Source organism: Heteronotia binoei, chromosome 10 (assembly GCF_032191835.1).
Source record: "Heteronotia binoei isolate CCM8104 ecotype False Entrance Well chromosome 10, APGP_CSIRO_Hbin_v1, whole genome shotgun sequence".
NCBI lineage: Eukaryota > Metazoa > Chordata > Lepidosauria > Squamata > Gekkonidae > Heteronotia > Heteronotia binoei.
The window spans coordinates 80,897,077-80,917,291 of record NC_083232.1 but is presented as its reverse complement, the minus strand read 5'-3'; the positions used below and the strand labels follow the sequence as shown (position 1 = coordinate 80,917,291).

The 20,215-nt window shown below is 44.7% G+C and overlaps 1 protein-coding gene across 1 annotated transcript in view; it reads left to right on the top strand.

Moving 5' to 3' along the window:
• LOC132577940 (probetacellulin-like) overlaps positions 1-2,235 on the top strand; it is a 572,782-nt gene extending 570,547 nt beyond the window's left edge. Inside the window, exon 5 of the mRNA XM_060247730.1 lies at positions 2,095-2,235. The gene's annotated coding sequence lies outside the window, so the exon portion shown is untranslated. The remainder of the gene's footprint in view (positions 1-2,094) is intronic.
• Positions 2,236-20,215: the final 17,980 nt, after the last annotated feature.

Sequence of the window (20,215 nt, the reverse complement as noted above, 5' to 3'; positions counted from 1 at the left end):
GTAGCTGCAGTTGGATACTTGTGGGGAAATACCCATTAAGGACTGGTTCTCCTTTAGGGAGGAGTCACTGGTCCAAGCAGCCAAGGCTTTGAGACTGTGACGGGCAGTACCTAGAATCCAAAGGAAGGTGATGGTGGCCAGGAGCCGCCATGCTTCTTGAAGGGCAGCCTCCTAAGAGGATGGCAAACATCCTTTCAAAATTTGTTTCATGTGGCTTGGGGGGGGCGGGGGTTCAACTGTTCCAAGAAAAAATGCAGACAACAACACTGGACTATTGCAAACCCTTTCAGTGAGTATAAGAAGCACTTTGGGGCCCAGCCAAATCTCCATGACACCTGTGACTAAAGAAGTTACCCAGCTGCTAAAATGCTAGCTCAGCCTGTCCAGCACGTTCTTACGTTCATCTTCCTCCTCCATGGAGTTCCAGATGGCATACATGGTTTCCTTGCCTCCTTTCCTTATTTAATCCTCACAACAGCTCTGTGAGGGCAGGTTAGGCTGTGAGACTGATCAGCCCAAGGTTACCATGTGAGCTTCACAGCAGTAAGGAGATCCGACTGTGGGTCTCCTAGATCCTCGTTTGACATATCAAGTCACCACATCACAGTGGCTATCCTAAAGGGAAACCCACCTCTGCTCATCTATGCAATTAAGTACATTCATTGGAAAAGGTAAAATTGCCCATTGTCCAGCAAAGAGAGGGAACTATTGAAGGAACTGCTCTCATCCGCCTACCAAACCAACCCTTAATCCAGAGCAGGAGGATGCGTTCCCTCAAAGTGGCATAAACAGGGTCGGACCTAGACTGTCTGGCACCCTAGTCAAGGCTAACATCTGGCACCACCCCTGCACTGATAACATCACCTAGTCATTTGGGCCCCCCCAATTTGGTGCCCTCAGAAGGCCAGCATCCTAGGCAATTGCCTAGTGGCAGGGTCTGACCCTGGGCAAAAAAAGAGGAGCCCCTCTTTGCTGATGATACCCAACAAGGCTCAGATCATAACTCTATGAAGTGCACATTACATCGGCTACATTCACATAATGGTTACCAGCATATAGAAACAAAACTTCTCTTTCCTGGAGGATCTGTTTTGCTGGATGCTGGTTACAAAACAAACCCCTTTTTTAGTCTCTGGCAAGACAGCAAGGAAAAATAGGAGCCATGTGGCACCATAAAAACTACTGACATTTTATCCCATCATGAGCTTTCAGGCCTTTCATGGACTAGAGCCACTGTGGTGTGGTTACAGCGCCAGATTAGGATCTGGGGCAGTCAGGTTCAAATCCCTGCTCTGCCATGGAAGCCAGCTAGGTAATCATGGGCCAATTGAATCATCTCTACCTACCTCACAGGGTTGTTATCAATGAACTAGAGGTGATATTGGATAAGAATACTTCCCTGTTTGGGAAGACTTTGGATGCCAGGACTTTCTTTACTTACAGACAGTCCTGAACCCAAAACAGCTTATCAATAAAAATGGACAAGCGTAGCAGAGACAAACCCAAGAATCAAGAAATTGTGATGCAAGACAAGCACACAGAGCATCAGACAGCAATGCAAGGCCATTTCACAGCCATTGCAATATACAAATAATATCTGAAGAAATGTGTGTGTAGATGAACCCATACCCAGGATCAAACTTTCTTGATCCTAAAGGTGCCACTGGACTCAAACTTGGTTCTACTTCATTCCCAAAGTATTAAAGAGGGCAGTCCTTTTTCAAACTCTTTGCTGTGTTCAAGGACATTTTAGCTGCCTTAGCACAGACATACATATTTCTAAAATGAGTCCTCAGACCGTTGAATAGGACATGGACATGAGCGCATCAAAATACTTGGGTGTAATTGTGAAATTTATTTCATTAGAAGAGAGAAGAGCTTAAAATGCATTCGGTGCAGGATACTGTGTTGTTTGTGTAGCTCTTCACACCACCTCTGGACTGATAGGAAATCCCTTGAGCACTCCCTGCTTGTGAGGGAGTCATTTTCTGAGAATATCTTCTACTAGTTTTGCTACTCCTTGGTGTGCGGAGCCAAAATGGTCGCTTCTTCAGATGCTCTTGTAATATGCTCTTGGCTTTTCCTTCCACACAGGTCGAAAGAGAAGTGGCCATCACAAGCACATTGGTTTTGTGAATGGACTCCATAGACTCTGTGCCCTGGAGGCAGTTCCCCCACCTTTTCTCCATTTTCTGTTTCTCCTCTTTGCACCAGTAAAAGATACTAGCAGACTGATCTCAGAGTGATTGATTTATTTTACAACTTTTATATCTTGCCTTTCTGTCCTCATGAGGACCCCCACAGTAGCTGTGACAGTAAGGTATGGGTTAACAGATCCACGTTCCAAAGATTGATTGATAAGATGTTAGTGGGACTGAAGGAATTTGCTCTTGCATATATTGACGATATTGCTGTTTACAGTGCTACATGGAAAGAACATTTGCAAGAAGTGGCCATTGTGTTACAACGAATAAAAGATGCGGGTCTCACCATCAAAGCATCTAAGTGTCAGCTAGCCATGTCCGAGGTTAAGTATTTAGGGCATGTGCTAGAAGGAGGTAAGATAAAAGCAGATTGGGGAAAGGTGCAAGCCAAACACAAGTGGCCCAGACCTCAAACAAAGAAACAAATTAGAGCATTTTTGGGCGTAGTAGGATACTACCGAAGGTTTATACCTGAGTTTAGCGCGATAGCAGCACCGCTATGTGAGTGCACCAAGTAGAAGTACCCTGATCCAGTAAACTGGAATGCAGAGTGTCAAAAAGCTTATGAGCAACTGAAAGTGGTTCTGACCACTGAACCAGTGTTAAGAACTCCAGAGTTTACCAAGGAGTTTACCCTCTTTACTGACGCATCTAATGTTGGGATAGGTGCAACATTAAGTCAGCAGGGAGAGGAAGGACAATACCATCCAATTCTGTATTTGAGTAGAAAGTTGTTAGACCGAGAGCAGCACCTCTCAGTAATTGAAAAAGAATGTTTAGCAATTGTGTGGGCAATAGGGAAGTTAAAACCATACCTATGGGGAAGAAAGTTTACTCTATGTACAGATCATTTTCCCCTGAAATGGTTAAACCAGGTGAAGGATACAAACAGTAAACTAATAAAATGGAGTTTACAGCTCCAGGATTACAACTTTGACATACAGCATATCCCTGGAAAGCAAAATGTGATTGCGGATGCACTGTCAAGACAAATGTAAATTGTGAAAAGTTTGTTTGTATGGTAATGTTATTGAAAGTATTAGTACGTATACATGATGAAGAATGTATATAGTTATGAATTTGATGTTATAACATAAGGTGTGTGAAGTTATAACAGAGTGTAACCCAAGTAAGTGTGCCCATGTACCCATTGCTCAGCAAAAGACAGACCTTTCGCCTTGCGCAATGTTTCAGAAGGGAAGGGGCATGTGACAGTAAGGTATGGGTTAACAGAAAACCAAGGATGCATAGAGCCTGTGTCAGGTGACCTGAGTGTGGGGGCCAGAGTGCTCAGAACTCTGTGAGAGATTGACAGCTAACGGCTCAGGGGAGTCAGTTAGTTAGTGTCCGACAGAGGCTGAAGTGAGTTACTGCCTGTCAGAGTCTGAGAGAGTTGGTCTTTGAGAAGGAGCTGGGGCAGTAGCTGTGGAGAGTCTTCATGAGAAGAAAAGCTCACTGCTAGCTCTATAAAAGCAGCCAAGGGGCTGTGTGTGTGACAACGGAAGTGTCACAGTGAAGACCTGAACGGTCACAGACACATATACATCTCTTAAGAACTAGAGAGGTGGTTGAGGGAACATATGTGGGTCTAGAAGTCTGAAGGGCTGGGAGTAGAGGCTCCAGTCGACTTGTGAGAGACTTGGCATATTACATCCAAGAGGCCAGCCTTTGCTAGTGTTGGAGAGTGTTTGTATAAGAACTGTGAACCTGAGAGACCTAGGAAAAAGAAAGACATTGTAAAGCCTGAAGTGACTGAGCAACTTGTTAACTAAGTGAGATACTTTATAGCCCGTGTATATATCACCCATATACCCCAATTAAGACTTTGTGTTGAAATAAATATCTGTGGTTTACGTTAAAGTTTCTCTGGAGCTTATATTTTTGGGATAACTATCCAAGCTGCTGTGGTCCCCTACGAAGTGAATATATATATCCATCTGAGAGAAAAAAACCCCGAAGAGACTAAGAAAGAAATCCATATCATACCCACCCCTTGAGTTTTATATTCCTGAGGTAAAAGTTATATTAGGAAGAACTGAGGACAAAGAGGGGCTGGGGTAGCTATAAACAGCACATAGAAACGATCCAGTGGGACCGTGAGGCGGGTGCTGTTATAGTAGCTAACAAATCAAAATGTACATAATAAAATCATATTGTAAAATTATTAAAGCCAACCAAACAGCAATATCGCACCATTAAAACTACTAAAACCAACTCTAGAATGCATACAGAGACATAAAAACAACAATTAAAATGTTGTGTAGGAAGATGGGATCACTGAGGGAATGCCAAACAAAACAGAAAAGTCCTCACACACTGGCAGAAAATGGCAATGGAAAGGAACAGATGAATGTCCCTAAGGAGAGAGTTCTAGAGTTTTGGTACCATAATCAAGAAGGCCCTGTCTTGGGCTGCACCTACCTAATTTCAGAAGGTGAGTGGAACTGAAGAAGGGCCTCCAAAGATGACCATAATGTTTGGGAAGGTTCATAAGAGAGTAGGCAGTTCTTCAAGTGTGTTGGTCCCAAGTCATAGGGCATTAATGATAAATACTAGCACCTTGGATTATGTCCAGAAACAAATTGGAACCCTGTATAGATGGGCCAAGACTGGAGTGGAATAGGGATGAACACAAACCAGCACACAAAGTAAAATTTGTGCCGAACTTTGGCTGGTCCAGGAAGCGTTTGCCTAAACATATACTCCCTGAACATTGCCTGAATTCGGGGGGTGGTCAGAGAAACAGACATTTCCATGGAACAAACTCCCAGGCAAAAGTAGGCGGCAGAATTATCTCTAGCCTTGGAAACACCAGTAGGGATCCTCCAAAGCTTGACAGGCACTGTCAGCTGCCAATTACAGAGCTCTCATTTGTCTATATGGGATCTGAAAGCTATATAAAACTTGCAGCTGGAGTCCAGCTCTCCTGTGTTGTTTTGCAGTGAGCTGGAGACAATTGAAATTACAGAGGTAGGAGAAAGTTGATCAGCTTTGCTAGGCAGAAGAATGTTATTTGCTTACTGTGTATGTGTATGTGTGCACGCACACACATGCACACACCGCATCACAGCACCCAGCCTTTCTGCTCATTTTGTGCAGTGGAACTTTGCTACTGGGTTCCTCTGAAGAGAGTCTACATTTCTACAACCTCCCTCCTTTTGTTGATCAACTCTCTGGGCTGGGGTGTGTTTGCTGGGCCAGAGCTCCGTGTGCCAGAGCCACCCAGCCTGAGGCTTTGCTTCTGCAATGGGTTTCTATCCCTCCACTCACCCCTCCTTTTTTGGTCAGCCCTCTGAACTGGGGTGTGTTTTTTTGGGCAGCAAGTGCTCTGTGCACCACCCAGCCTGATGTTTGCTTCTGCTACTGGTTTCTGTTCTCTGCCCCATCTCTCTCTCTCTCTCTCAATACATAATTTTTTATTAATTTTTCAAAAATATACAACACAATTACAACTGTCTTCTTCACAATTATTTGCCACAGTGGTAACGAACATCTTAATAATAATAATAATAAATATAAACTAACTCACAAAGCACTACCATCATGTCTTAACATTATCATTGTTTACCATACACCGAAATGAAACACATATCAATGTCATAGAAGGCAATGTCAGTAAAACGAAAAAATTGAGATTTTTTTAGGGATAGAAGATTTAAATTCCGTACTGGTGTTAATATATTCAAAAAAGGGGAACCACTTTTCTACAAACTTATTCTCTTTAGTAGGGGTTTCTGTTACATAGATCAGTGTTGCTATTTTGTCTATGGCTGCAATTTCTCAGATCTTTGCCTGCCATTGCTGTATCATGGGATATGACATTGTCTTCCATTGTTTGGCTATTATAAGTTTGGCCACCATAAGTAATAGGGCTGCTAAGTCCTTTTTTTGTGGTATAAGCTTCAGCTTTGGCCAATCATTTAAGATAATTGCCTCTGGGGTACAAGGTTTCACATTGTAACATATTATTAGTTTTACTATTGTGTTCCAGAAGGCATTGATTTCAGGGCAAAGCCACCAACAAAAAATCTTTTAGCCCTCTGCTGGGGGCTTTGGGTGTTTGTGAGTCAGGATTCTGATTCCACACATCCTCTCTGCTCTTGCTGAGCAGTGGAGCACAGCTGGTGGGTGCCTCAGCTGAAGGCATTTATACACCCCCTCACACATACACCCCCTATGTTTTGATCTAGCTGTCTGCTGGGAGCTTTGAGTGTTTGTGGGTTCAGCATCATAAGGGTGAGAGCGCATGGAAATGTGGTTGTTGTGGGGAAAAGAAGTAGGGCTGCCAGGTCCAACTCAGAAAATACCTGGTGCAGGGGTGGCTAAACTTGCTTAACCTAAGAGCCGCACAAAATAAACGTCAGATGTTTGAGAGCCACAAGATGTGAACAAATATTACACACATGCCTTTATGAAAACTCTTAATACTTTCTTTGCATAGAAAGATTTTATATATATATATATATATATGTGTGTGTGTGTGTGTGTGTGTATATGTATATATGTGTGTGTATGTATGTATGCACTATATAACATGACCATATTAGGAGGAGACATTTTAAAGAACAAAAGCTGGGAATAATAGTCCCCATAAGACCAGCATAGGCAGACTTGAGAGAAAGTCTGCATTAAGTTCCTCCTTGGCCTCCAGGAGCCGCATAATATGTGTGAAAGAGCCACAGTTTGGCCACCCCTGACCTGGTGCATTTCCCCACTGTGTTTATCTGTGATCCAAATAATACCAGAAAGCGCCATGGGCATTAGAAGCATCTGTAATCAAAAGGTTACCAATCTTCAGGTGATGGTTGGAGGTCTCCTGGCATTTCAGGTCCTTTGGAAAAAATGGTTCCTTTGGAAGGTAGACTCTATGGCATCATACTCCAGTGAAATCTTTTCCCTCCCCAAACCCCACCCACTCATGAAAATCTCCAGGAATTTCCCAACCCAGAGCTGGCAACCTTAGCAAGGCAGTGCTAGGAAAATCCAGCCCAGCTATGCGATAGTCTCAACATTCCTACTAGATCTGTGTGAGTCAGTCATGAAAGAAAATGCATTTCCAGGTGAAATGAAAGAGTAGAAAGCAAACTGCACTGTTATAACATGGCTTAGAGCTTTTTGACGCAGGTTTATTTAGAAAGGGCGGAAGCCTCTGCAAGAAGAACAGCACCATCTGTAGTAGGAGAACAAAAGTGCTATCAGCACAGTGGGAATCATCACGGGGACCAAGGCCTTGAAAAGCTTTCTAAAGCAAGAGAGAAAGACAGAAAAAACAAGAGCTTCAATCTTTGGAAACAACATGATTTATTTTGCTCATCTACAATGATCTAATGACTAGAGGATTTTTTTTCTAGACTGTGACCAATTTGTCGCTCGTCTTATACCGCTCTCACATTCCTCTTCTCAGCGGGGCTTCCTTCCGATTTCACACTATCTGCCCCGGGGCTGCAGCTAGCACCGGCTTTCTCGCAAGGCAAAGAGAAACTGGTTTTTAGAGGTTTCTCTTTGCCGTATGAAAAAGTCGATGCTAGCTGCAGCCCGGGGGCAGATAGTGTGAAATCGGAAGGAAGCCAGCCCTGCTGAGAAGAGGAATGTGAGAGCGGTGTAAGGTGAGTGGGAAATCAGTCAGTGTTTTTGTTTGGGGAACCCACAGTTTTTATCCAGCTATTGTGAGGAATCTGAGCATTTACACATTCCTATTCCAGGACAGGCCCGTAGCCAAGATTTCATGTTTGGTGGGGCCCATAGCAGAATTTATTGTTTGGGAGGGGCTGGGAAGCCACTCATTTTGGTGGCCCTGGGCTCTCAGCACAGAGTTCCACAAGCTAACCCCCCCTTCACCTGGGCAGGCACAGCAGACTGCTCCCCCCACCCCTTTCTTATGCACCTCTCTCTCAGAGAGATAGACCTCTTGAACTGAAGTTGGGTGTTTGGAAGGCCGGTTGCAAGAAGACTCTGCCCCCCCCCCCCTTGCTCTGCATGCTGTGCTAGGGAAGGGGAGAGAAAAAAGCAAAAAGAGCAGCAGCAATACTACTACTTGTTCAGAGTGCTGGTGAGCAAAGGGGACAGACTGGGGGCCCTCCAATGGAGGGGCTATACAGTTGGAAGGGTGGTTTGAAAGGATGGGCCTTCCCCCACGGGCCCCACTGTAGCTACGGGCCTGTTCCAGAGACCATTAGGTGTGCTGGCCTTCTGGTGGCATCTGGGCATTCCCTGGAATTACAGCTCATCTCCAAACTACCGAGATTAGATCCTCTGGAGAAAATGGATGCTTTGCAGGGTGGACTCCATGGCATTCTACCCCAGTGCGATCACAGTTCTCCCTAGGCTACATCCCCAAATCTGCATTAGTTTCCCAACTTGGATCTGGCAACCCTCACCCCTGCCCCTCATCTAGGCTTGCCAATCCCCAGGTCCCACTGAGGGTTCTTCCACTTTCCCAGGCTCCTTCCCACCCCCAGTCAGCTGGCCGGCAGGGGAAAGCCCTGCCCCCAAAGCCACTATGATACTTTCCCCGTCCGGAGGCTGCAGTCTCCAATTGGAAAGGCTTCCTCTTGGAAAGGGGTGTCTGTGTTACTTGGAAGAAGTTGGCTGCAACTTGTGAGTAGAGAGGCTAATCCCTCGCTTCAGAGTAGCCAGAAATGGGGCGGCCGGGGGGGGGGGGGGAGACGTCTGCTGAGCACTTCATTATTCTCTATGTGGAGATTGATTCTCATAGGGTATAATGGGGAATTGATCTGGAGGTTTCGGGGCCTCTGGGGGAGCTTTTTTTTTAAATAGAGGCACCAAATTTTCTGTATAGTATTTAGTGCCTCTCCCCAAAGTACTCCACAAGTTTCAAAACGATTGGACCAGGGGGTCCAATTCTATGAGCCCCAAAAGAAGGTGCCCCTATCCTTCATTATTTCCTATGGAAGGAAGACATTTAAAAAGGTGTGCTGTCCCTTGGAGTTCAATTATGCTTGTCACACCCTTGTTCCTGGCTCCGCCCCCAATGTCTCCTGGCTCCATCCCCAAAGTCTCCTGGCTCCACCCCAAAGTCCCCAGATATTTCTTGAATTGGACTTGGCAATCCTACCCTCATCCCTTTTAAGTGGCCAGGAGAGACCTGGCAGTCCTGGAGAACATGTCCTTTTCTGCATTCAGACTGCAGCATGGAGTTATTTTGGCAAATGTGTTTTTCTCACACACACTGGCAATGAATCATGCATTAGAACTGCACTGCTACCGCAGACACCTATGGAAGAGTGCAGCAGTGACAAGCAAAAGAACTCTTTCCACCCATAGAACAAAGCAGGAGTCCAGTAGCATCTTTAAGACCAAAGTTTTATTCAGAAGGTAAGCTTTCGTATGCATGCAAAATGGTACAAAGTTAAAATCCAATAGCAAAATGGAACTTCGTACCATTTTGCATTCTAAACCACTGCCCACCAGCTAGACGTAGCACTGCTCACTGTACCCCATTCCTTCGTCTGGACTCTGAAGAAGTATGCATGCATACAAAAGCTTACCTTCTGAATAAAACTTTGTTGGTCTTAAAGGTACTACTGGGCTCTATCTTTGTTCTACTGCTTCAGACCAACACGACTGCCCACCTAGATCTTTCCATCCATGTTGTTTTCAGCTTAAATACCTTTTTTCAAAAACCCCACTATTTTACTTTCGATCTTCTTGACCTCCGCCTTTGGGAATGCACTGCTCCCTCTGATGAGTTTTAAAATATTTCCTTGCTTGCCCTGCCCTGGATGGCCCTGGGTACTATTTGGAGGGGAAACCTCCAAGGAAGTCCAGGACCACAGCACAAAGAATAAGAAGAATTGCAGATTTATACCCCGCCCTTCTCTCTGAATCAGAAACTCAGAGTGGCTTACAATCTCCTTTATCTTCTCCCCCCTGTGAGGTGGGTGGGGCTGAGAGAGCTCTCACAGCAGCTGCCCTTTCAAGGACATCCTCTGCCAGAGCTATGGCTGACCAAAGGCCATTCCAGCAGCTACAAGTGGAGGAGTGGGGAATCAAACCCGGTTCTCCCAGATAAGAGTCCGTGCACTTAACCACTGCACCAAACTTGCAGGCAACAGCAAACCACCTTCAGATGTCTCTTCCCTTGACAACCCTACAGAGTCAGCATAAGTTGGCTATGACTTGATGGCACTTTAGACCACCACCACCAAGCACAGTTTGGCATCATAACTCTTTGGTAAGATGTTTGAAAACTCTCACTCATCTGGCCTCTAGTTTGGAGACAGGTTGGATATAATGAAAAGAATTCACATACCTGTTCTTAAAGAAAGCGTCGGAGACCTTGGCAATTAACATCTACGAGCAAGTAGGGATGGAAGGGAGAAGAGATGGAGGGAAAGAGGTGAGTGTTTTGCATTAAAAAGTCACCTTTGCATTAAAAAGTCAGATTTCAGAAGTGAGTGAATATAACATTCATTTATATCCTGAAATGTAAGAATTCAAAAACAGAATTAGGATTTCGGATATCTGTTTGCAAAGAAGCCCCATGAAATCCTAACCTCATTTTGGAGCCGTGGCCATGTTCATCTGCTGAAGCAAAGGCAATAAGTGTCTGGGACCGATTCCCCACTAGCCTTGTCCCAGTCTCACACTCCTCTTCTCCGTGGGGCTTCCATCCAATTTTACACAAGCTGCCCCGGGGCTGCAACTTGCTCCGCCTCTTTCACGTGGCAAGCAGAACCTGGTTTTTAGAGGATCTTGCTTGCTACATGAAAGAGGCTGAGCAAGTTGCAGCCCCGGGGCAGCTTGTGCAAAATCAGAAGGAAGCCCCATGGAGAAGAGGAGCGTGAGACTGGGACAAGGCTAGTTGGGAATCAGTTTTATATTTCTTAACTTAAACAAACAAAAAAAAAACTTAGCATTTTCTTCTTGGAGCCATTCATGGTCCATTTTGTAAAATGCATCAATGGAATCCTCAATAGCATAAAATTATAAACCTCAAGGTTAAAACGCTGGGAAATTCAGTCCATCGCAACTCACAATGTGACATTATGTCAGATTAAAATGTTATTATGGTGGTTTAAACAGCTTTGGCATCTCACACCAGGTCTTAAGCAATACTCTGTGGAGGATCTTGAGAAGGAGAAAGAAACTGGACATCCACGAAAGGCAGTTAGCTAAGCCTGAGGTCACTTCCCCTTGAGGCGATTCCATGAGTAACACTGCAGTCTTAAACAGAGTTAGCCCTTTCCAATCCAATTGTAACTCTGCATAGGATTGCACTGTAGCTGTTCCATGGCCCAGGCGTGGACAGAATCTGGAAAGTCCACCCGGATTCCTACTGGGGTCTATTCAGTGGGTTGGATCCAACCAGCTTTCCCACCTGTCAAAAAAGGAGGATGTGGCCCCCTTTGAGCATGAAAAAGTCAATGGTGGGGATAATTAGGCCTCATGCCCAAAAGCCATGTGAGATGAGAACTGTAGCAAGAATGAATGACGGAGGTGACTGGATCCAACCCAAAGCTGTCTACTCCCAGGAAAGTGGTCTTAGGAAACATGGGCAGCAAAGGGAAAGTGAGCGGGGAGGCAAAGGGTGGAGGGGCAAGATTCCCTGTGCCTGTGACTTTGCCTGTGGGGGAGCTGGTATTGCCAGCACTGTTGGTCCTTCCCTCAACTGCCAGGGCAGCAGCACAGAAAGCTGGGGGTGCCAGAAGGAAGACAGAAGTCATGGCTACCTCAGCAGCAGCACTGGAGGTCAGTGGGGAAGGAGAAGCGGGTGGAGGAAGAATGACTGCCCTCCCTCTGCTTCCCAGGTGGTGTTGGAAGCTGACCAGAGGGGAAGGAGTGGAAGCCACCCCTGCCCTGCACCTACTCTTCCCCTAGCAGTTTAGGCAGTGGCGCAGCAGGCTGGAGGACATAGGGGAGGAAGACCAGGATTAGCCCTCAATACCTCTTCCTCCACCATGTGAGCCAGTCATGCTGCCAGGCAAGTGCCTGACCTCTGGGCGAGTGGGCAGAGGGTGGGAAGGATGCAGTTTCTACGTCTCTGGGTCCCCCCAGTGTTCTCTCTTAGCTGAGTTAGCGTGAGCTCGCCCAGAGATTTTTAGCCTCCAGCTCACACATTTTTGTCTTAGCTCAGGAAGGATGACCCCAGAGCACACAATAATTTATGCAGTAGCTCACAACTTTAATGCCAGTAGCTCACAAAGCAGAATTTTTGCTCTCAAGAATCTGCAACTTAGAGGGAACCAGGGGTTGTTTTGTAGGAAAATAGGTAGTGGAGCTCATTAGCATATGCCACCCCCCCCCCCACCAGCCAAAAGCAACTCGATGCAAGAAAGAAGAGCCCTGGGCAAGCAAGGCCTGGTTAGGCTGGCTAGAGATCCAGCCAGCCCAAGCAGGCCTCGCTTACCTGGGGCTCTCCTTGGCCACCGCCCCCCCCCCCACAGTCAAAAGGCCAGCAAGCCACTTGCCACCCAAAATCACATAAGAAGTGGAGAAAGGGTGCTGTGGACTTCTCCAGCGGCTAATGAGGGGTGCTAGGTGTGTGGCAAAGCCCCTGGTGGCTGGATGACTGCCTGCTTTCCTAATCCAGGGCTTATTATGCAGCTACACCTACAATTCAATGGACAAGGTAGGTGATGGGGAGGAGGGGGAACCCTCAGAAAGGTTTAGGAGCTGTGCTCCTGTGAACTCCTGCTGAATTCAAGGCCTGGAGAGAACACAGGTCCACACTAATGTTCCCTCTAAACTGCAGAGTCTTGTTAGCAAAAATTCTACTTTGTGAGCTGCTGGCATTAAAGTTGTCAGGTGCTACATAAATTATTGTGCTCTGGGGTCATCTTTCCTGAGCTAAGACAAAAATCTGTGAGTTGAAGGCTAAAAATCTGTGAGCTAGCTCACACTAACTCAGCTCAGAGGGAACACTGGTCCCCAGTTGTAATTATTCTAAAGGTTAATGTGTGAATTTTTCTCACACACAGTCTTGAGTTTTCACAATCCAGTACAAGGAAGCATGATGCACGAAAAGCATGCACAAGTATAGACAATGCCTGAGGAAATATTTATCCTTCCCTCGTGACCATTGTTCCTTATCTTCCAGTCCAGCCTCCTATGTAATCCCCAAACTGCCACTGTCTCTCTTCTTCCCATTCTTTTTTCCCAGGATCCAATTGCATTACAATACTCCCTAGCAAACTATTGCCAGCCTTTTGGAAAGCCTCAATATTGGAAGCAGAATACATCACAAATTGCAGAATGCGTTCCCTCAATGCAGAATTTGGATGTACAGGAAATCAGAAAAGAATGTATTTAAGCGCACCCATAACACTGAACTAACCTTTGTGTTGCATTCAACTTGACCATGTAACCATTCTCCTTTGGCCCCTCTTGGCTTTAGAATTTTGGTGTGAACTTCAGGAGTGATAAATGTTTGTAAAATTTCAGGAGATTCCTCTTGCTCAAGGTCTACTTCACTTCCCTCAGATATTAGGCTTGTTCTGGAGACATCATGCCTCGCAAAGAGTGCTCCAGATGATCCATGCTTTGATTTCCCTATAGAATCTCTGGTCCTGATGGTACTTTGCACACTTCGGGGCACTTTAATCCTATCCATGTTGTATCTTGATTTAGAGGCTGCAACACTTCCCGTTCTGAGATGCATTAAGGATTCTTTCATGTATCCTTGCAGGTTTTGCTTGGATGGGTGAAGGTTTTTTAGCGATCTTTCAAGCCATTTCTTTACATAATGCCCAGATGTTTCGGGGCTTACTGCTCTGAATGACCTAAGGGATGATTCAAGCCATCCTTTCACATCCTCTCTGGATGATTCTGGATCTTCCTCTTGCAGTTTCGTCAGGGATGCTTCAAGCCAGTCATGCACACTTAGTTGGAATGCTTCCTCCTCCAGATCTTTTATGGATTCCTGAAGACAGTCCACCACATCCCGTATGGGAATTTTAGGACTTTCTTCTTTAAGGCTCTCAAGACTTGCTTCAATCCATTCCCGTGTATTGTGCACGGATATATTAGATTCTTGTATCTTCCTTAGGGATGCTTCAAGCCATTCTCGCACATCCTGTCTTGACTTTGCAGGACACTTTTCATCAAGGGTTTTCATGGATTCCTCAAGCCATTGCTGTAGGCTCTGTTTGGATGCTTTGGAGCCTGCCACTTCAAGGCTTCTCATAGAAGAGTCAAGCCACTCTTGCACCCTGAGTCTGGATGCTCCTCTTCTGATCCTTGGTACAGATGCTTGAAGCCCACCTTTCACACCCAGAGTGGATGATTCAGGACTTTCTGCTCTTAAGGGCCTTCTGAATGTTACGAGCTTCTCTGCTGTGGGCTGCCTGGGTGTTTCGAGGCGTTCTGCTTCATAGTAGCTTCCAGATCCTGGAAGCGAGTCCGGCGTGCTCCTTGGTAATGCTTCGCAACTGTCAAAATCGTAGGATAACTGAAGCCATTTCCCCCTATTCTGCTTGGATGCAGAATCTGTTAGATTTGACTGGTACAATTCATGGCTATTGCTGCCAAATCTTTCAAGACTTTGCTCCAGCAAGTTTGTTCTTTCCAACGATGGTTGCACACTTATTGTGGATGGTTCACGTTCTCCCACTTGCAGGTACTGTTTGGATACTCCAGGACTTCGCTGTTCCTGGATGTTGCTCATGGACCCATACAGCCATTCTTCCACATTTAGCTTGGAAGTTTTAGGACCTTTCCTTTGTAGGTAAGATGTGGATATTTCAGGCCATTCTTTCACATCTTTTCTGGATGTTTCAAGATATTCCTCTGGGTGGATTTGTGTGTACCTTTCAAAACTTGTCTCTCGAAGGTCTTGGATACTTCTCATGGATGCGTTGAGCCATTCTTGAATATTTAGTTTGGAGATTTCTGGTCCTCCTTCTTGGAGGTAACTTTTAGATATTTCAAGCCATTCTTTCATGTCCTTCCTGGATTCCTCAGGACATTCCTCTTGGAGATTTTCTATACGTGCTTCAAGCCATTCCTGTAAGTTTTGTTTTGATGCTTCAAGGGCTTTCTTGCTAAGGCTATTCTTAATTGCTTGAAGTCCTACCTGCAGATTATGCCTGGATTTTTCAATACCTTCTCTTCTGAGGTTCTCTATGGATGTGTCAAGCCATCCCTTTCTTAGATGATCTCTGGATAATGCAGGGACTCCAGGCCTTCTTTGCTCAGGGTCTTCTCGCACATTCTGTGAGGATCTCTTAAAACTTCTCTCTTGAAGGTCCTGGATACTCTTCACGGATGCGTTGAGCCATTCTTGAATATTTAATTTGGAGATTTCTGGTCCTCCTTCTTGAAGGTAACTTTTAGATATTTCAAGCCATTCTTTCATGTCCTTCCTGGATTCTTCAGGACATTCCTCTTGGAGATTTTCTATACGTGCTTCAAGCCATTCCTGTAAGTTTTGTTTGGATGTTTCAAGGGCTTTCTTACTGAGTCTACTCGTAACTGCTTGAAGTCCCTTCTGCACATTTTGCCTGGATTTTTCAATACCTCCTCTTCTGAGGTTCTCTATGGATGTGTCAAGCCATCCCTTTCTTAGATGATCTCTGGATAATGCAGGGACTCCAGGCCTTCTTTGCTCAGGGTGTTCTTGCACATTCTGTGAGGATCTCTTAAAACTTCTCTCTTGAAGGTCCTGGATACTCTTCATGGATGCGATGAGCCATTCTTGAATATTTAGTTTGGAGATTTCTGGTCCTCCTTCTTGAAGGTAACTTTTAGATATTTCAAGCCATTCTTTCATGTCCTTCCTGGATTCTTCAGGACATTCCTCTTGGAGATTTTCTATACGTGCTTCAAGCCATTCCTGTAAGTTTTGTTTTGATGCTTCAAGGGCTTTCTTGCTAAGGCTATTCTTAATTGCTTGAAGTCCTACCTGCAGATTATGCCTGGATTTTTCAATACCTCCTCTTCTGAGGTTCTCTATGGATGTGTCAAGCCATCCCTTTCTTAGATGATCTCTGGACAATGCTGGGATTTCAGTCCTTCTTTGCTCAGGGTCTTTTTGCATGTTCTGTGTGGATTTCTTAAAACTTCTCTCTTGAAGATCCTGGATACTTTTCATGGATGCGTTGAGCCATTCTTGACTATTTAGTTTGGAGATTTCTGGTCCTCCTTCTTGGAGGTAACTTTTAGATATTTCAAGCCATTCTTTCATATCCTTCCTGGATTCTTCAGGACATTCCTCTTGGAGATTTTCTATACGTGCTTCAAGCCATTCCTGTAAGTTTTGTTTGGATGCTTCAAGGGCTTTCTTGCTAAGGCTACTCTTAACTGCTTGAAGACCTACCTGCAGATTATGCCTGGATTTTTCAATACCTCCTCTTCTGAGGTTCTCTATGGATGTGTCAAGCCATCCCTTTCTTAGATGATCTCTGGGCAAAGCAGGGACTTCAGCCCTTCTTTGCTCAGAGTCTTCTTGCATGTTCTGTGTGGATCCCTCTAAACTTCTCTCTTGAAGGTCCTGGACACTTTTCATGGATGGTTTATGCCATTCTTGAATTTTTATTTTGGACGTTTCAGACCTTTCCTGCTCAAGTTCACTTGGCACAGCCTGTCTGTATACTTCAAGACCTTGCTTTTGGAAGTCCTGGATTCTCTTCATGGATGTTTCAAGCCATTCCTCCACATTTAGCGTGGTTTCATCAGGACTTTCTTCTTGAATATTTCTTAAGGATGTTTCAAGCCATTCCTTTACATCCATTCTTGATGCCTGAGGACATTTCTCTTGGAGGTTTTCTTTAGTTGTTTCAAGCCATTGCTGCAAATTCTGTTTGGAAGCTTGAGGGCCTTTCTCTTTGAAGTTTGTGATGGATGCTTGTAACCATTCCTGCAGGTTCTGTGGTGATGCTTGACTGCCTACAGTTCTTAGTTTCTGTATGGATTCTTCCAGCCATTTCTTCTGTAATTTAGTTTTCTGTGGTTTGGGTACTTCAGTGCCCTCTGGTTCAACTTTTATTCTGATTTCTTTCTTTATGTTTTCTTTGTCAGCTTCAGATTTTTTAATCTCCAAGTGTGCAGGAGACACTTCAGGCCTTATGTGTCCACTTGTTTGCCATATATGCACATAGCTTCTCTTGTCTTCTCTACTGGCTTGAGATCCTATGTGGTATGTGTCAACTGCATACATCCTTGATTCATCGTGGAACTTCTTTAAGTCTTCTGTCTGCCTACGAAGAGCAAGTAATTTGCACATAGTGTGTCTTAAGCAAAACAAAATTGTTGCTCTTTTAAAAATACACAATGGTATTTCATTCTACCATGATGCAAGCCTATTTCAAATCTAGAGTATTTTGTGACACAGCCACTTTACAGAAATCTCATTAATAAAATAAATAATAAACTATAACCCAAATTACCACTAAGGAAACAATGGATTAGCCAATTCCAGATATCCATTGTATTTCCTCTATGAATAGTATAGATAAATCAGATTTAACAATTGTTATAAATTTGATTCTAGCAACAAGAATGCATACAACATCCACCCTGGAATAGGGTGAGGGATGGTTTTAACTGGATTTGGAATAGTGTAACTATGGGGGTCTTCCATATGGCAACAATTCCCTACTATTGTGGCTGCCATTTCAGTGAAACTGCAAGAGGGGCTTCCAGATGGAGGGCTTCCGCACATTTCCCTTGCTTTGTTCCCCCACAGCTGCCATTCCCACCCCTACCCCCTACACCAGCAGGGGTCTTTTTCAGTTTCTCTGTGAACCCAAAGGAAGACATTGGGGCAGAAAAAGGTAGATTGGCTGGTGGGTAGATTGGCTGATTGGGGTTGTGGTAGATAACTCACTGAAAATGTTAAAACAGTGTGCGACTACGATAAAAAAGGCCACTGTGTATGCTGGGAATTATTAGGAAGGGAATTGAAAACAAATCAGCCAGCTTCATAATGCCCCTGTATAAATCTGTGGTGTGGCCTTATTTGGAGTAGTAGGTAGGTAGGTAGTCCCCTGTGCAGGCACCAGTTGTTTCCGATTCTGGGGTGACATTGCATCACGTTTTCACGGCAGACTTTTTTAATGGGGTGGTTTGTCATTGCCTCCCCCAGTCATCTACACTTTCTCCCCAGCGAGCTGGGTACTCATTTTACCGACCTTGGAAGGATGGAAGGCTAAGTCAACCTTGAGCTGGCTACCTGAACTCAGCTTCCACTGGGATCGAACTCAGGTCATGAGCAGAGCTTGGACTGCAGTATTGCAACTAACCACTCTGCGCCACGGGCTCCTTTGGAGCGCTGTGTACAATTTTGGTCACCACACCTCAAAAAAGATATTATAGCATTGGAAAAAGTGCAGAAAAGGGCAACTAGGATGATTGAAGGGTTGGAACACATTCCCTATGAACAAAGGTTAAAACACTTGGGGCTCTTTAGCTTGGAGAAACATCAACTGGGGGTGACATGATAGAGGTTTACAAGATTATGCATGGGATAGAGAAGGTAGAGAAGTTCTTTTCTCCCTTTCTCACAATACAAGAACTCATGAACACTTGAAATTGCTGAGCAGTCGGGTTAGAACAGATAAAAGGAAGTACTTCTTTACCCAAAGGGTGATTAACACATGGAATTCACTGCCACAGGAGGCGATGGAGGCTACAAGCATAGACAGCTTCAAGAGGGGATTGGATAAACATATGGAGCAGAGGTCCATAAGTGGTTATTAGCCACATTGTATTGTCAGAACTCTCTATCTGGGGCAAGTGATGCTCTGTATTCTTGGTACTTGGGGGGCAACAGTAGGAAGGTTTCTAGTATCCTGGCCCCACTGATGAACCTCCTGATGGCACCTGGTTTATTTGGGTACTGTGTGTCACAGAGTGTTGGACTGGATGGGCTATTGGCGTGATCCAACATGGCTTCTCTTATGTTCTTAAGCAGACAAAATAGAGAGGCTATGAAGAATGCCAGGGAATGGAAAGAGGAAATACTGGGGGAGGGAGACAGAGGGGAAAATTAGATGACCCCAGCAAATCCTTGGAGGTCCCCCACGTAGTCTTATAATAATAAAGTCAGGGGTCATTCCATAGAAAAAGAGGTGCAGAACTCATTAGCATATCTCATTTGCATATGCCACACACCCCTGACATCACCGAAAGTTGTACTAAATTATATCAGCTTAGCATCGATCTTAAAATGTTTCTTGAGTTATAAATTTCAAGCCCGATGCTCCTCGCAGGTGCTCTTGGATTGCCCTACAGGCAGGCCTCGGATTCAGCGGGAGCTCACAGGAGCACAGCTCCTGAACCTTTCTGAGAGTTCCACCTCCTCCTTCCCACCTTGTCCACTGAATAGTACATGCAGCTGCATAACAATCCCTGGATGAGCTCCACCACCTAATTTTCTACAACACGACCCCTGCCTACTGGTTTTGATGTTTGGACTACTGAATACCTGTGCGTTGGGCTCAGGACTGTTTTGACTATGCTCTTCATCTCTTGCCTTGTTTATTTGCCTGAACCCACACACTGTGTGTCTTTCCAAGTTTCTACCTTACGTTAAACTTGTACAAGCCAAAAAAGGCTATTCCAAAGGAGTATAATAGAAATGAAGTGCAACATGACAAAACTACAAGTCTGATTTTTCCCTAATAAGTCAGGTTCTGGGAAACAATAGAAAAGAACTACCATTTATATTAATTTCTTCTCAAAGATATTTGTGGGGGGTAGTTGTTGCTTTATTAATTGGATAAAGGCACAAATTATTAATATTCTATTCCCAATCAAAATGTGTTTGCTCAAACCAACATGACATAGGACTTTTCTGTATGTTTTTTTTTTGGTCATTTCTGACCCATGTGGCTTCAGTTTATATCCTGATTTCCATGCACATTTTTGTGCCTTTTTATTTTTGTCCCCCACCCACCACCAGGTTTTTCCTGTTCCTTTTAAGGCTACATTTACCACACTCTTCTCCTGGAAGCACATGTCCAGTCACCTTTTTTTCCTCATGTGTAATGTTTCTATTAGTTTTCTTCAGGGCTTGAATTCAGCAGGAGCTCACAGGAGTGCAGCTCCTGAAC